General features: G+C 38.6%; 1 protein-coding gene across 1 annotated transcript in view; it reads right to left on the bottom strand.

Moving 5' to 3' along the window:
• The window catches only part of LOC110842880, a 191,621-nt gene that overhangs the window by 58,396 nt on the left and 114,497 nt on the right, over positions 1 to 18,728 (bottom strand). The gene's annotated exons all lie outside the window — the stretch shown is intronic.

Genomic DNA, 18,728 nt, shown 5'->3' with positions numbered 1-18,728 from the left:
GAGGAGGGGAAAAGTGAAAGTAGGAACGAAATGAAAATATGCGACTCAATGCTTATTCTTATTACATAAGCATAAGCTTTTCTCATAAACCAACTTGATATCAGGTCTCGTAAAAGTAAAAATCACAAAATGACGAAAACCCAACTCTCAACCTCCCCCTTACCCCGGACCATTCGGTAATCTTATTACTTAATAAATTCTTTTAAATGTTACACCCCGCTGCTATATAGCATCCATCCATACACACATCCACAATTAAAGTGCAGTAGGTGCAGTATCATCAGAAAAAGAAGTACTCACTCGGATTATTTATTAGTGTACTGTTGGTATTGTAAGAAGTTTACGAAATAAATTAACAGATGACACGGACGACAATGCAAACGAACTTTGGTTCTCTTAGTTAAGATTTTCACATAAAATCAATTTTTCCATCATCAGGACATACACCATTTCTTTGTTTCTTAATAGGGGATAGCCTTGACGATTTATGCAATATGCGTATGCAATAAGAATGACAGCAAATTAAGGGGCATGGATATGAGATATTTGCATGTCCAAATTTACGATGATTGCAGGTACGATATCAAGGAATTGGGTACCCCTTTTCTGTTTTGTGCCTGTTCTTTTAAGAGAACATTTGCAAACAAGGGAAAAACAAGAAACTTGGAAGGAATTAGACATTAGTAGGAGGCTAGTTTTGCATAATGGTATAAATTTGTTGCCAGCATTGAACCTATCGATTCAATCAAATTACTTATTAATATGTATTACACTTTGGGAGTAGTCAGTTTTGCCTGGAACTTTTAGATTTGAGAGACTGGAACGGCGGCGGAGATTACAAGTTATTACACCGTGTGCGATAAGATATTTGGTGCGCACGAAACCAATTGTTCTAATAAAGGAGAGGAAGTTCGTCTCGCGAGAAGTAGAATTTTTATTAGCTTTATTCACGATTTATGACCACCTTTATTGCAGGTAACACCTTCAACTTGAAACTAACAAGGAAATTATTCTCTTGATGAATCAAAAATGTTTTAATATTTAATATCTCAACAACACATGTAAAATGTATGGAGTTTTCCTCAAATATCGTAAATACTACCACATCGGACTCTCTGCATCGCCGTATCGCTTATTTTACCCAACCCATGCGAGTAATAATGTACCCTACCGTGTAATGGCGTGGCGTAACAACAATAAGCAGGTTTATTCACAGGTCAGGAGTTATGAGCCAGGTTGTGATGTAAGCCTTTCTTCTCTAAATATTAAATAAATCCACCTGCTGCTCCGAGCCTTCCTTCCCGGCCCTTCCTTTAACAACTCCACCTAAACATCAACGTCATGTTTAAATTAAATTCAGAATTTCAAAACTAAAGTCTTCATACTAATTCAAGGCACCTGATGTGCTGATTGTTTCACCTTTTACCAACTGTCAGATGCAGTAGGATTTCAGGATGAGCATGACATTATGAGATGGGCTAGTGCTACGTCAAAATTCGAATGCATTAAAACTGAAGGCAGTGCGGGGGCACGGCAGGTGCATCTCAGACCATTTGCTCTCGCGTAAGGTTTTATGCTCTCCTCGACCAAAGTGTGATATCACTTTCAATTGGAAGAAACCTCGCATTTAATTCAGAATGCTCATTTTTTATGATTCAAATTATGTAGCAAATCATGATATTTCAACAAAACAGGATAGTAGTAGCATCCTCTGACATTTTATTTGTGTGATTTTTATGAGATGATGACATGACACCATTTATGCGCACCTCTGTTGGATGGCCAATTAGACAGCCTTAATAATTTTGCAATACGATTGGATGGATATTCTCGATAATACATACATCATCTATCCATCATTTATTTTGTATCAAACGCAACAGGTGATGCCCACATATGTAGGTTTACTTTTATGGGTTGTACCGAATACACTTTTTCGCTTATAAATTGTAATCCTAAATAGTCGCGTCACACACGAAATCAAATATACAAGCAATATTGATGGCTGGCCATAGATGTTAATGATGATTTTTGTACGTAATTTTTCAAGAGAGAAAGCTAGCGTAGCATCAAAGTTAGGTCAACATGTTTAAACGAATAAACTGTGCATACGCAGTTCCAGCGTCAAGTCAAACTTGGAAATATTAATAATATTACATAAGACGACAAACTAGATTTGCATCAGGAGCAGGACCATTAGGAAGATAAATGCTGCTGGTTCTCCAGTGGAATAATATACATATATGTTTGTGTATATGTACATATGCAGTATATATTTCCACATATGCATGGAAATAAAGGAGATAAAATAGTTGCATGCATATGAAAGGGGTTTAAAACCTCATTTGTTGGAGAGAGCACGAAGGAGACAGCAATATTTCACGGACAAACCCATAACGTTTCAAACTAAGTGTGTGGTGTACTCATCTTAATCTTAATCCTTTTATTTTATAAACACGTCAAGAGGAATTTCAACGTAAATTCTTAAACTACTCGCAAAATCAAGTAAGTGTTGCCTTCTTTCAAATATTGAGTTGGTGGTGTTTATCTGTGTCGACTGTCGACTCACTTTTGTCGTTAAATCTACTTACATGTGCATATCTACAAAGTTTCAAAGTGCAGTCAGCAACATGTAAGAATTGAGCGAGTGCGGTAAGACAACGAGATTTGACCTGAATCACCAGCAGCAGAAACAGCGTTAAATAAGGTAGCGTCGTAGTTGCCGTAAAATGAAGGTGAACCTGGTTAACATCTTCCTTGTGTGTGTGTGTTAATATTATAGATGGGAAGATAAAATTAAATTGCGCTTTTTGGTCGAGCCAAACAACTGCTATTACAACATGATCCAACAGCCCAAGAACTATAACAACCATGACTATGCGCGCACACACTTATGTACATCATTACCCTGCTACAAACGTTGCTTAATTCGGCAACACCTTGTTTCTTAATGAGAATCAGTCCTGAAAAAGCGGTACGACTCGAAAGGGAAATCTGGATTTATATTAATTTGAGCCACAACTATCCAAGATTTAATTAAATTGATAGAAATTACGCGTCAAGGTAGGAAGTGACGCAGTGGGGCATTGACGTATTTATGAGATTTTATCTCCTACATACAAGATTTTAAGCGCACTGTTGTTCTTGTTCTTTAATTGCATCTTTTTCTTTCTCCGTGTGCAGTTCCTATCACTTGGCGTAGGGTGTCAAAAGCACAGAGCTGCATCAATCACACAACTTCTTTACATTAGGGGGAGATTTCTACGGCTTTATGTATTTATCTTCCGCGTTTGAAATGCGACATGAAAGAAGTCTTCAGTTTTACAAAAAATGAGCAGCATTTGACATCCCAATAAATCCACCGCTCCTGAATGAACTTAAATTTACGTTACAGCCGGCCGACATGTTTTGCGAGAGTGAATGAAGAAAAAGAGTACACACTTGTGCTATCCAGGTCCATGTCAATAAATGGTACTACAAACAAGCAACTACATACGTTTGTGGGGTACATCGTACATATGTACGCACGAGCATATGGATATATGATTGAGGAGCTGAGACACTTAACATTTGAGACTTTACATGCTGCTGTTTTTCACAAGTTTTGAATTTTCTTGGCCAAATGAGACTTTGACTTATGGAAGGAAGCACAGAGTTGAACTGCGTAAAGAGAGGATCAAAACTTGGTGCACACATTACGTTTCGTACTCTCAATCTCAATCTAGAGAAGGTTGAAAGGGCACAGATCATAAATTGTTGGAACATGCCAAAGTTATCAACGCCTGATTTACTATAAATGATGGTGATCTGAGTAAGCACTATCTTCTTACCGTGTGTGCTGCATCCGATGATTCTCAGTTGAAAAAAACTAAAATCCCTCAAAATTGGAATTTTATCAAATTTTCTTCAACAGGATACAAGCAATATTGCAATCTTACTACGAAATCTTACTACTCACACAAAATCGTATGTTTCATTCCATGCTGGCTGCTCTAAACGAGTCGACTTATTTATGTATGTACGTACATGTTTTTCAGCATACATATCCTAAAAGCTAACGAGATTTATATTTTAAACAGTGGTACGTACATGTGTAGTACATACAACGTACGTAACTTATGGGTGGGCGGAGAGGTTCGGATCAGATGAATGACAACAAGGATGACACTATATATGCACTTCTTCTTCCACTATTTACTGGCGTACTTCTAGTCGTACAAATGTAATGCCGGTTGGATAAGAACAAGTCAGTGCCGGTTGTTTTCTGTGCTTTCAACTCGACACCAGCCAGAAAGCCAGAGTCTTCTTGGAACTACCAAGGCGTATAAATAAGTATTTATATATCACTCTCTCGCCTTTATCGATCCACGCGTGATCTTTACTTTAGAATTAACCAAGATCATCGTTTGTTCAAGGAGTCAGCCATGCCGTTCCTTCTTGCCACCAACAAGCATCCCATATTCCACAGATCGCGATAGTTTCTGCTTCATGCTACATCATCACATCCAATTTTACTTGAGTCTCACTCTCTTCCACCTCCTGCACATTATTGGGAGATGGATAATATAGATCGATACGAATTTTACATCCAGCAGGAGCAACATCAGAATCAAATAAAGTTGTAGCATTATATTTGGAAAGAGGGAGAGAGAGAAGAGCGGATGAATAGAATAAGGGACTCAACGTCCGTAGGTGCAGCCAGTCGGCGTGGATGAAAAGGCAACATCGAAATCAACCAACCTTTGCAATTCAGTTAGACCATAAAATCTAATAAACACATCCAATTTATATTACCAACAGCCAAGTCCCTTTCACACGAGACAGGATTTAATGCGGATCTAGTCCTCGGGATTCTGATGATCAGTTCTGGCTGGCGGTATGCAGATACGTATTGCAGATGCGACGCCGCCAGAGAAAGCAACCTGGCTGGAAATATATTTTTTATAATGAGAAAAGTCAGAATCAGGCAGAGGATGTGATTCAGTTTGATGGGCAAAATTGAATAAGTGCGATTCAAACTTTACCCTGATAACTGAGATGGAACATTATTACCAATTTTCGAAAACTGGATTTTCAGGTGGTGATTGCTTTTAACAAAGAATTGTATTACGTATTTATTACTTTCCAGGGATTGAGAATCTCCAATAATCCTTTGTGCTAAATGATTTAGCCTAAATGTCCATATGTCTACGTGCATAGATGCGCATGAACATGTATAGTTTGTGTGTCAAGCATTCCAAATAAATTTACCAGAATATGTAGCTAAGACTATTTGACAAGCTAAACAACAATTATACATAACCAACACCAATTCACTTTCAGTGCAAATTAAGGGATTTCCCTCCAATGAAATTAACGAAATTACTAAAAGGACAATAAGATGGAGTATTCGCATGTATTCACATTGGGTGTGGTGCCCGTGGTGGAGGTTGGTCCTGGCGGATAGTGATATGAAAAACACACTGATCTTATTCACAAAGACCTCTTTGCATATAAATTCGTCTGAAATCCAACTACCAAATTCATCAAGACCAACACACAGACAATGCCAAATAAGCAGCACATACAACAACACAGTCGATTTGCTCATCCCAGGGAGTTGCTTCGCTTTACAAGTATTCCATTTATGTCGGAGCAAATCCCATCGATCTGTCCACTTGAGTGTAAATTTAAGTGGCTACAACTCAAATAAATCCTCTGCGTGTCATCCATTCTACATTTGTAACGATCGGTGGAGTATGTGATGTTAATACTAATAATTCCGAGCTCGCTCTCTGTTCATTCTCTCCGATATGCCGAGCAGGCGAACAAAAGTCTTGAAACTGTGGCTTTATATAAGGTTTTTTATCAGCCCAGTGGGTTGTTTTTCTTGGTGGTGGTTGGTTGCTGCAAGTAGTATGATAGCCTTTTAGAAAGTTCATGAGCATGAATTTATTTTAGAATCAATTGCACGAATTTGAATTTACTTAAATGATGATCTCAATCGACAATAAATAAAATCAACAGTTTTCTATTCCCTGAAGCCAAGAGGTATAAAATTATATTTAAATGGCGCATGACTTGAGATCAATTTAATAACCACCTTTGTCCCCCCATTATTACTTCACTAGAGTTCACTACGAGTGACACGGTCTGCATATGTACGTAGGCACATCAGGAGAGTGAACAGTAGTGTGTAATAATAATTTCAGTGTCAAACTTCAAAAAGAAATCGATCAATTTGTGAGTACAAGCTGAGTAAATAAATGGTTTGTTCTTGGCGAGGTGTACCAAATTTGGAGTGTGGATTCAATATTCGAACAATCTTTATCCCAAAACAGGCTATCTTTTGGGCGGAAAGATATTAATAATTGTTACATGTTTGCTACCAGTCATTTCAGATGGCAACCCATCATTAATCCTCTCTCGCTCTGATGAGTAGGACAGGACAAACATGAAAGGATGAGCAAACAGGATAAACCTTAAATGATGCAGAAAGTTAAAGTTGTGATTATTATTAAATTTTATGCAGCCTGCCATCCAAATGCTTGTTATAGCAGCAGAATCAACAGCTACCGATCAGACGGACAGAATAATGCATAGGTGGACTACTACTATCCATAAGGATGATTTGATTGATTCCATGTCCGCTCCATTATTCGTGAACCATATCACTTTTTTATTATGTGAAAGTGTGTGGTTTGGGTGCGATCAAAGTGGTTCCTCGGAAAATGCAATATTTTCTTATTGTTGTTTGTTTGTTGGGCATTTATGAAATGAAAAGAGCTCAATTCATCAAGTCCGTGTACATAAATGCCAACCATGCATTTCAGCCAGTGGTGGATAAAAATATATATTGAAAGCCTGGTCAAGTTTTAACTCTAGAATTTTTTACAAGTATAATAATTGCACAATTATGAAGTGAGAGAATTTATTTGAAACCATAAAATAAAGTTGCGGATATTGCGGGGTAAGTTTTTCAGCATTTCATTTCATAACCCATTCTCACGCCAGAGCAAGTTTCGAAGGTCATAAATGGAGAAACTTGGCACATTCAGCATTCCCGATTCACATTGATCGGATGTGGTAAACTTCTTAGTTTGGTAGTTCGTGTAATTACAGTAATTAATGCAGTTTGTGAGTAAAGATAAAATTACGACGAGAGAGTCGGTTGGTTCAAACTCATAAGTTCACTCTCTCACAAAAGCAATATAAGCATATTCATCCATCCACCCCAAGCCAAGCAGCAGCAGCAGCAACCGCATTCCTTCTTTAGAACAGCGACTCCCTGCCTGCACACACGGTAATTAGTGTAATGTACTCGCTCTTACCGCAAAATAATAATTTGGAATTACATAGACGACGACTCTGCATATCTGAGGGAGCGCTGCTGCTGAACCAAATTCGTTATTATGTGTACCTTTCGGCTGCCAGGCAGGTCTTCATAAATAAGTCGGAGGGAAAGAACCAATTCACCTGGGTTTTATTATGACATATTAGACGAACTATCCACTCGTTGTACGTATGCGTCCGCTCTACGTTCGTACGTATGCAGGCAGCCGAAAAAGGAAACCTCGCAGGACGAGTGCTGGTTGGCATGATTCGGTTGGCCAACTGAATTTTTTTACTCTGGTGGTGGTATAAAACCCTTTTAAGTTGACTTGAGCTCGTTTTTGCTTACCCTTACTCTTCATGTGGCATGGCATGACTGGCAAAACGAAGGACGTGATCTGATTTTTAATGCTTTGAATTGAAGCTTTTTCCGGAGAGATAACAGCTTGCTTTACTCGGCCCTGTGTGGAGTAGCAGAGATGATGATGTGCGAGAGGGGCACAAACACGAAGAGACCTCGTTCTTAAGAACAAGACCTGGCGTAGCCTTATTCCTTTTCCTTACATTTTATCCGCCTCCTCCTCCGCTCTCTGTGTGAGATTATGGTTGCGAGTATTGCGAGTCGCTCTTTTTGCTCGCTGCTTGCTTGCACACTCGAACCGGTGGTTTCAGCGGCGGCCTAAGCCTCGACATTTCCATATCAGAATGACGACCACGTATAATCTGTATGGACTGCAGCCTCCCAGTTCTCCTCACCACAGCAGGAAACGGCTTAATAAAGTTGTGCCCAAAAAACCCACAAACCTCACCCAAAATAGAGTGAGCTGTCCCCATTTGATTCTCATACCATGACCAAGAAGTCAATTTGCATGAGCGACTTTATGTCAAGTGCCCATTAAATGCCTCTGACGAAAGGGTCCAGTGTCCATACTAAGCAGAGACACATGCACGTACATATGTGGCTACGCAATGCATATGTACAGATGTGCGTAGTATCTGAGATGTCGTGTCGTGGGGGGTTCAGAAGACTCCCATATTCTGCACTATCCTCATCCTTCCCACCAAGTCGGCTTAATTTCACTTTTAATGACTCTGATGTGGATTTCTTATGTTTTATTTGGTGGCGGAAAAGTTTGTGGCTTTTCATTTTGACTTCCAATGTTCTCTAATGTCCCACTGTGAAGAAGCAGAAGAAGGAGCGGCGGCGCGGGGAAGAAGGCAAGAGCAGTTTCATTACGCATTTTATTCGCATAATTACAAATATTACTATCCTCCAAAAAGTCATGTTTATCAAGCCGAATCATCATTACCTCCACAGCGTTTTCGTGCCCACCATACACAGGCTCGCTACTGCATATGTACACACTGCTTTTACTTTACTTGCATCCTGGGCAACTTAGGGACATTAAATCTGTGCATTAAGACATGATGGCAAGTGTACGGAAGGAGAGGAATCAAATGAGTGGTGGACGATATGCAGCATACAAAAAAGGCATTAATTACCCCAGTATAAACTTCACATGAGAGGACGATAATGCATCACATATTATGTGAGGAACCAAGTGATAGATGTTGTCTGTTGTTAAATGGACACACATTAAAAATGCATGGACTGTGTCGAAATTCAAAATCATTAATTAAGTCTAAGTGCCTTCTATATGGACAGTAAATTTACAGTTTTTGTCTACCAAGCAAATCAGCTCCTTCTCTTCACATGAAGCGGCGCATATAGATAAATACGTAGCAAGTAAATGACTCCTCAGCGCATTAAAATGAACGCTTTGCGGCATGGCATTGGAAAATGAAATATGGAGCAAAAACGGAAAATTTGAATATGAATTAATTTCTCTTGACTGTTGTAACTACATACGTATCCATGTATTAAGTGTAACCACTGCCGCACTCATTCCTTTCACCACGACAGCACTACATCGCCCTATTTATCTCCTCTTCTGCGGAGGAAGAAGCATCAAAAGTTTGCTTAGGTTGTTACAGATAAATAAAATAGTTGAACGAGCTTCTGTTTCAACTTGGCCGAACATACGCCAACAACTCTTTGTTCGCCCTTGTTGGTTGCTATCAGCTTAAAGTAAACATTGCCGAAAAATATTCAAAGAAAAAATTCATTTTAATAATGCGTACAAATAAATTATTTTGTTCCAACAACTGTTTTGCATACTTTGAATGACTTGGTGGTCATAAGTCATTGTTTGCTGAAATGTTGAAAAGCACTCTTTTTGTTCTCATTAGACCGTTATACATAATCAATACGACAGACAAAACAAGATTCCGCCACCAAACAAAATTTATGTATGTTTAACCGCCATGCATATTGCCGACTAAAATGAGCACAACCATTAACAATGGTGGACTTTAAAAATATACAATTTATAGTTCTTTAGTTAGTTTTATTTCAGAGACAGAAGTTTCCATTTCAGTAACATTCAGCCAAACTCAGCAGCAAGCTTGGAATCGAATGCCCATAATGCAGTATGAAAGTGAAAGTCACCATATCTTATCTAGCGATATGACAACACTTGAATTCACATTTGAAATTGAATAATGTATAGTCAGATTTTTTCTACGTATGTTTATTTATTGTTGAGGAAAAGAAGCCATTTAAAATTGTGTTTGTTTCACTTAATAAATCACTTTATCTAGAATTCCTCTCCCATTGGTCACGACTGTGTACTTTTAATTGAGGTAAAGGTTTCCAATTCAATTAGTTAAATGAATCTTGAGAGCATGACGACACCTGGCAATAAATTTGAATGCAGGAGAACCTGCATTTATACAAATTCTCAAAATGTCAAGCCTTTTCAAATTGTATGTGACCATGATAGTTAGATTTATGTATTCACCACGTCATGCTCCCATCCTCAAGAGTTCTCATTTTCTTTTGCATAGAGCAATGCTTAAAAAGGCCATTTATTTTTTTCCCATTAAAAAAAGTTTGCGTTGTACAAATTGAAATCAGGTAGAAGACTGAGAGATTGCTGTAGGATTGTGTAGGATGACTTGAAATGTATCAAATATAACTTATTGGTTCACGCAGAGGAAACAAATAACTCGAATGAATAATGACTTTAATAAGCCAGCAGAATTAGTGATGCAATAATATATGAAGCTAAAAGAAATCTTGGTATTGTTTTTCACTGCATCTAAATTGGTCATGGTTATTATTCGTAAGTAAGATTTGAGACAATTTTTTTGTTGTAGATTGTTCACCGTGGAAAAACATGTGGTTATATATCTGACTGAGGCTTTTAGGTACGCGTGCATGTATTTTAATGATGACTGCCAAATTAAATCTGCAAACTCATTTTGTTTTAGCTCCATTATATAATGGCTGAATAAAGAAGAAGTCATGTTAAAACCCCATGCGTTCATCATGATGCATGATAATAATAATTCCCAATGAGAAGATCAAATCAAATACGACGAGCTTTTCCATCCAGAACTTTGTAGGTTTCCCAGAACTTGGCTGCAATATATAACCATTCTTTCTCATGACAATTTGCAAACTACGAATCGAATAGTTGTTGAGTTCTTGGCAGAGAGTAATATATCTTCTCGACATGAATGACTCATCGTGCCCACAAAGCAGGATCCATCCAAAATCAACTCCAGAAGAAGAGAATCCTAAATTCAACGCTTATTCTTTACCCTTTGGCCCAATAATGAAATGAAGGGACCGTCGCTACACACAAAAGCATGAGCTGATCTAGATGGGTACAAATTACGATGCAAAAACTCCCACCACGCCAAAAGAGAGAGAGAGAGAATGGGTGTGTGTGAGAGAGAGGGAGAGAGCAAGTGAGTAAATAATGTTCGCCACGCTGGTCACTGACAGCAAGAATATCCGACGAAGCGGAGTGAAAAGAAGGAAATGAAATGGACATCGGCAGATGACAATGACATGCAGGGACACATTTCAAACAGAACGGAAAATGTGAGAAGCGAAGGGTAACAGCAGAACCTATCGATTTTATTCCGTGTCATCCAACCAATTCAGGCACGTCATGTTCATGTTCCACAGTATCATAAATCCTACGACCATTCTTCCTTTGAAAGTGAAACACTTGAATGTGCACTCGCTCGCTTATGAGCATTGCATTGCCACATATGACCAAGAATCAACGAGCTCCTCTTGTCCAACTGCGTACTCGAAAAGGTTACATACTTAATGAGATGAACAAGCAGTTTGATCGTCGACCAGTTGTAGGCACACGTACTCACCTACATTTCTTCATACGCGGATAATTGCCTACGTGATGCGAGGTATATTGTAATTGTCCCTCCATACGCAATTAATTCTAATTCCATGCAGCATAGATATATTTACACTAGTAGCACTACGGTGGTGGAGTAGCGTGGGTGCATACGTTCCAACGTATGCATATTTAATTTTATTCATAAAGCTAAGGTTATCATAGAATCTACTTGTGCAAGTCTTTGAACAATATTTGGCCATCATATCAAGTTTGGAATTGAGCAAAAAAGTTTCATAAAATCTCTGTGAGCGCAGTAGTGGCAAAAACTCGTACTTTCACTTACATCATAGGCAAAAGCCCGACTATAATCGTTGGTATTTGCTTAATTTCAAACACAACAGTGTGGAATGTTGACACAGCCGCGGATAAATTCGTCGTGGCTGCTCTAGCTTTTTGAGTCTCCTCGTTCAACTTTGTAGTAGAAATTGGGTAGATAATAAATACGAAGGAGAGCTTGTTTTGGTTTGGGGATGGATGGATGTACTTATGTGGGTTGGCTTTGAAGTAGAACGACTCATCTGTGTAGGACGGCACCCGCTTTTACTTGGCGACATCTCCATTATCAAAAAACCCAACACACAGCCTGCAGAGAGTAAAGCACTTATTTTCCTTGTTACAAAGCTGGGTTGAATGTTCAATTGTGTATTTTTGTCCAAACTGGGACAATAATTTGTTACTTCAAATAGAAAATAAATCCTTCTCCCTTCATACTTACTACTTATGTATCTGTGCTTTGATTCTGCTATCCGTAGAGGTAGTCTCTAGTCCTTATTTCTATCCCTTTCGAAAAATATTACACATTATTGAGTGTGGAATCGTCGTTCCTAAAGAAAGGATTGGGTGACACAATCACACAACTGGCAACTCACAGGGTTCAGATTTGACAAGCTTTCTAACCATATAAGTATGTATTTGAGTGCAGCATTGTCGTGTATTGCACACTCTTTATTTGTATGTATTGGGTAAATACTTTGCCAACTAGACATATAAAAATTTCAAATCCAGAGCAAAATGATGGAGAAAGTGGTAAGTGCAGAGAACAATGTGGTGGATATTCGTGTTTGCTTTCTGTCAAAAACTCTGTCATATTCAGGCCGGCTTTTATCGAAGAGGGAAATGGAGATGTCACTTGAGGGTTCGGGACAAGAGTTTGCGAAATACCTATTTCATCAACTTAAGTATGTTTCGTAAGGCTCTTACAGTAAGGAAAATGGTTGCCTTAGATGGCTTTGGTAAAGTGGGATAAGAAGCATCGGTTGCGACACCACACGTTTTTATTTACCACACTTTCGGTGAGCACTAAGCAAACTTTGTCGCAATTCGTGCTTTTTTTATCGCAGAACTGCCAACTATTTATATGAGATTTGAAATTGTGTCATGGCAATCTAAAAATTTAAAGTGAGAAATATATGTTTTGTAATGTCAGTATCAGCTTTCTCAGCTCTCAATAATCTTGAATTTTTAATATGCGCTGAATAAACATCCAAAATATTCAAGTACAACTTACACAGTAGGGCCCGAGCCAGTGTTTGCCCGTATTTTATTAAACAAACTACCCGATCGAAATTTACCTTTCGGAAAAGATAAACCCTGAATAACAACCATGACAATTCAAATACTTTATACTGCACATGTAAAATAATTGATTTGGATTGTAACATTTTTCCTATGTGAAACACTGGAATGATGAAAACGCAAATTTATACCAACGAATACATATGTATGAATGTACATATGTACATGTGTGGGACTGACTTGTAAGGAATACGGATTCGGTTGGTTAAAGCAGGGGTGGGAATGGAAAGTCTATTGAAAAGTGCAAAAACAAGTTAGATCTTGTGTCGTAAAAAGTTTCAAAGCTTTTTCATTCTTTTGTGAAATGCCGTCCACTCGATGCACTGTCATAACTAACTCATCATTAGAATCTTGCCTGCTATTTGACTTTGATTGTATTTAGCCAACGCACGAAGCGATGAAGTGTTGGCTTAAAAAACTTGTAAACTTTTAATGTTGAACATTTGGCCTTCATAAAGTTTAATGAATCATCAATATTATTTTATGCGTTCGAAACGTTCAATTAAATCGCGTTGTTGTGTCCAACGGCTGTTTTATCACTTCAATAAATAGATTACACCTCTTTTTGGTTTTTGCTTAATTTCATGAATTTAACAACAATCTACTTTACCTCAAGTTTTCAAGTTCCACCAACACATCAATTCCCTTCTCTTCGAATCTAATCCGACAGAGATGAGATGTGAGTGAGTGAAGTAAATGACGCAGGATAATTGCATGTTAAACACACCAAGACAGCCATAATTCCGGTGAATCTCAGTTCTAACACCGCCTTCCTCTCCTTTAATTTTGTACTTATTGGACATAGCTCATCACGGCTTGTTATAATAAGGATACTAGTAAACACTATGCTCCTCATCCGTACATATTATGTGAGTGTGATGAGTTACTCGTTGTATATGTTGGCACGGTGTGACGGTACAAGTAATCATTTTTTTGTAATTATTTAGAATACCATGGATCCTATATAACACCACTCCGACGTTTTTCCTCTTGTGAAACAGAAAGGAGCAACATTTTCGTGGACTGGTTCTCTATTAATTTTTTCATGTGCCGTATTAACTGGCGACTTCACAGTGGTGCATGCAATGTCTAATCAAAAGTAAATTAATGCACTCGAAACCCAGTAATGTGAAGTATTATCCATCTGGTTTACTTTAAGCTAATTTAATATGTTACTAAAGGCATTACAAAAATAAGGGAATTGAGAGACAGGGCAGGACAGGAGGTGTCCAACAGGATGAAAAATGATGTGAAATATTTCCCATTTGCTTCTCAAGACGAATTATTATTACCCACCACGAGTGCGAGGCGAGAGGGAATTCGTACCTCCACCGCCCGACCCGACCCCCATCACTCTAATGATTTTTCCAAAGCTACACCCCAGCTTACATGGCAATTCCAATGAATTGAATTCTACTATTTACGATACACCTTGACTTAAAGGTGATGTTTTAACGTCATCAAAATTCTGTTTGGATTCATCATCTCCGTGTCTGACTATGAGTCACTTTTCGTGTGTGCGTGTGAGAAGGGAGAGAAAGTGAAGCAAAATATTAGCAAAATAATTAGCCCAACAATTTGAGCGAGTCTCAATTAATTTTATATTTTGCTGGTAATTTGGGACCAAGAAGTAAGCATAAAGTGGAGGGAAAAATCTAGTTAATAGTCACTTACTCAGTGAGCGAGCAAGAGAGAAAGCCGTGGAAAGCCGTGGAGTAAACGAGGCGAAAAGAAAGAGAGAATCCAATCGTGTCCAGTGCATAAAAGGGGGAAGGTGCGGCAAGGAAAATACTTGTTAATAGTATTTGGTCACTTTGTGTCCGCACACAAGTCAGAGTCGGAGTGATATAAAAATACCATCTGAGCATTTATGGCTTAAAGTGCTCAAAGATATAATATAAGCTTAATAGCTTTTCACTCTGCACGACTACTTTCTCCTGCTTCGCTTCCTTCTTGCGGGCATAACAACCTCCGGGAGGGGATGGTATAGTGGTCGCTCCCACCACCACCACAAAAAGCCGAGCTAGCCATCAATTGACTTGGCTATTTGCTCCGGAATAAAACAAAAGTTGTATATATACGGTTCGCCCTGAAATCACCAAGTCAGCTTCTTTCTCCATCTGCAATTTTTTGGCAAAAATGGATTCAACATGAGGGAAAGGCTGCGAAGGGAGGAGAAACATAAAACTTATAGCTAAGCTTAGGCAGAGAGGAGGGAAATAAAAATAATCCTTTGTCCATACCCTGAGCAGGGCGAGATGGGGGCTAAAGCTTAACGAGAAGAGGAAAGTGGTTGTGCCCTGAGATGGAGAAAGCGTTTCCTTGTAACCTTCAAAAAAACATATGGCAGGTTGTCAACCAGCCAACGCTCCCTCAACAAAACGTATAGACTGCGTGTGACTGAGTGTGTGTGTTGTGTGTGCATAATATGTACACCCGGATCGGCTAATGGAGTCGAGAGGAAGGGAGAAATTATTCGCCAAAAATTGAGTGGATTTTGGCTACACTTGTTCTCACTGATAATTCAAATTTTGTAGTGGTTTTAATGAGTTTTTGCAATTAGATAATCTCTGTAGATTTTACGACATAGAATCAGAGTTCAAGCGGTACTCGACCGTGACCGGGCCAAAATTCCAGACCAAAAATGTCTTCATCTTACTCGTAACTTTTACATTTTTACAGATATCTTAGGAAAAATAAATTTCAGGCACGTTTCAAGTCATCCAAATATGTACAAGGCCCCAAGGAAAAATTAGTTGGAAGCTGTTTTATTATCTCCAAGAGTTTTCTCGAGTACATGGAGTGGTACAGGTGGTATAATAACGGCCAGCCATGCAAACCTATCGTTGGTTACACTCCGTTAATTTCTACTGTGTATTTATTCCACAGCAACACAAATCTTCCTCGACTCACTGCTGTCTTTATCGGCTGTACCACATGTATGCGCCACTTGAGGAAGACGAGAACTCCCATTTTTCAATTATTGAGGAAAACACAAGCTTGAGTATGTGTGTACAGTGCCTCCGTAGGATTTTGTAATATGGCTAAAAATTATGAAATAAATCGAGAAATACTCCTTAATCTATTTAATACCACAAGCAAGCCTGCATGCGACTTGCAAATGCGTCGCAAGTTTTCTTGTAATGTGTACAATCCATAAACTGGTTTTCTGCTTATGAGATGGAAAAATGGAAATATGGACTCCAGCAAAATTCTCACGCTCGTATTGTACGTAGAAATACTCACTGTATGCACATATATTATATGAAGATGAGCTAGAAACCCACACGTGAGATGATTCATTTTATGGATTCAAGGTTCTAAATGCGTTTTATGAGTAGGACATTACTAAACCGAGAGCATTAATTGATCAAGGCGAATGTTTATCTCTTCAACTCTGCAATTTGTGCAAATGCAAAAGTATAAAAGCGGAAAAATATATGTTGAAAGCGCTTTTTTTCGCCCGCCTACTCATCCTATCGTATGACGATTACCGTCATTACCACCATTGTTTGCATTGCTGCTCTGGACGCGTGGAACAAACAAGGATCCATTATCACCACCATTTATGCCCTCTTTGCTCATAAAGCGTGACTCAAAAACTTCGGAAACCATTACATTCTAAAAGTATGATTGTATTTTATTTGCAAATTGCTTTCTTGTATCTGGAAATTGCCTGTGGAAATAATGAGCCTCGAAAAATTACACTGAATCCCTTACAAACTTTGTTTTTATTGCGCAAGCCTATCCACCAGCATGCATAGAAACCCAAAATACAGGTTCCAGTCAAAACGTTAATTACATGGCAAGATTTTCAGCGTGGTTTCATTTTCTTTCCAATTTTCAAAACTCAATAAGATAAATGCAATACAATAAAATTTTAAAGGCACATATTTTACTGGATAGCGTTATCGAGCTTGTGCCTTTAACTGTGGTCGACTGGACATTGAATTGAAATGGTTTTTCAATGCTTCAAAGAAAGAAAGAAAGAATGAAGGATTGTGAAATGATTATTGCACTGAATACACATTTTCATGGGGCTTTGGGAATCCTGGAACCGAATACAGAATCAAACAGAGTGAAAGAGAGAGAGAGAGAGAGAGAGAGACGGAAGGTTGAAATAATGCCACATGCCTTTCAGCTCATTTCCCAATTCATTAATCAAACAGCTAGGGGAGAGTCATTATTTCATGTCTTTCAAAATTCGACGTCTTCAACAATCATGCTCTATAGCCTGTGCGTGTGTGCACCTTATAGATCATCCGATGCCTTCTTTACAAACACACGATCTAGATTCCTTGTGTACAGACATAGTTCTCTTTCTGGCGTATTACAAGAGCCAATGGTCCGAACAAGCCAACAGGATGATACATGGTAATCATTCATACACATGGAGCAAACGAGGTTGCAAGCACTTGAATTCACCAGCACAATTTTATTTTGTCGGCTCATGGTGATCAAATATAAAAATTTAAAAAACTGAGTGAAGGGGCAGCCAAATTAATGACTACTGCTGCTGCTCCTTGCCAGAGAGATGATGGGGAGAAAGAAATTGCAAATTACGAGAGAGATGATGATAAGTGACAAATACCAGTTCAACCGCAGCTAATGGCTTTAGCCTCAGGTCCCCATTCCATCTCACATACACTTTAATTAAAATGAGAAATACTCTACAGGGTAAATTCCCACTTGCAATGTCTACACAGGAGACGCACTCTTTACGAATGTAATCTAATACAAATTAACAATCATCATGCGAACCGCAATATGTTTAATGCGAAATTCTAAAGTCGAGTACAAATATGTAGCAGTGTAATATTTCTTTGAAATCATAGGTATTTACAAGATGAGACCAACAACAATGCGGCCAAAAAGAGCCACATGCAAGGAATCTTCTGGTGCAAGTGCTGCTGCCGTCTTGCTGAACAAAATATAAAATCAATTCCTACAAATACATGGATTTGTTCAACCTTCAACCTGTAAATAGATGAAGTCTGTCGCTGACATGACCCAAGTGGTATTCACTCAAGTGAATCAAATGCTACATGCCTGGAAGATATATTTTCAGAGCTCATACTGGTTGGTTGGTTGGTAGTCTGCTCTTCTGTATGCATGGTAATTATCTGCAACCATGACACGCCAAACCAGGCAGCTCAAGATATTCTATCATTTTTCATTCCTTCTTCTCAATAATGCATATGCACATTTTTTCCGGTCCCCACCAAACTTAATACTTTTTCTTATGCTTGTGAAAGTAATTTGTAGAGTTGTCAATATTGGTGTGGATGAATGGTGAATGGTATGGCATCGTGCGGGCAAAAAATATGTTTGACTTTGTATTATGTTATGTTGAACTTTGGAAGTGAGAGTCATTAGTCGAAATTATTTCGTCTCGCGCAGAGCCCATATGGTGGAGCAATTACCACCCAAGGGTTTAACTACATTATGCAACGCTTCCATCGAACAACCGCCGATAACCGTCGGGTGAGGATGTTATGCATGTAGTTGTACTCGGAGTGAAGAATATTTCATGTTCCACTCTTACTACTTGGAATAAATTTTAAAACG

The sequence above is a fragment of the Folsomia candida genome, unplaced genomic scaffold, assembly GCF_002217175.1.
Source record: "Folsomia candida strain VU population unplaced genomic scaffold, ASM221717v1 Fcan01_Sc002, whole genome shotgun sequence".
NCBI classification, from domain to species: domain Eukaryota; kingdom Metazoa; phylum Arthropoda; class Collembola; order Entomobryomorpha; family Isotomidae; genus Folsomia; species Folsomia candida.
The sequence above is the reverse complement of the archived record's forward strand: the minus strand, read 5'-3'. Positions and strand labels throughout refer to the sequence as shown.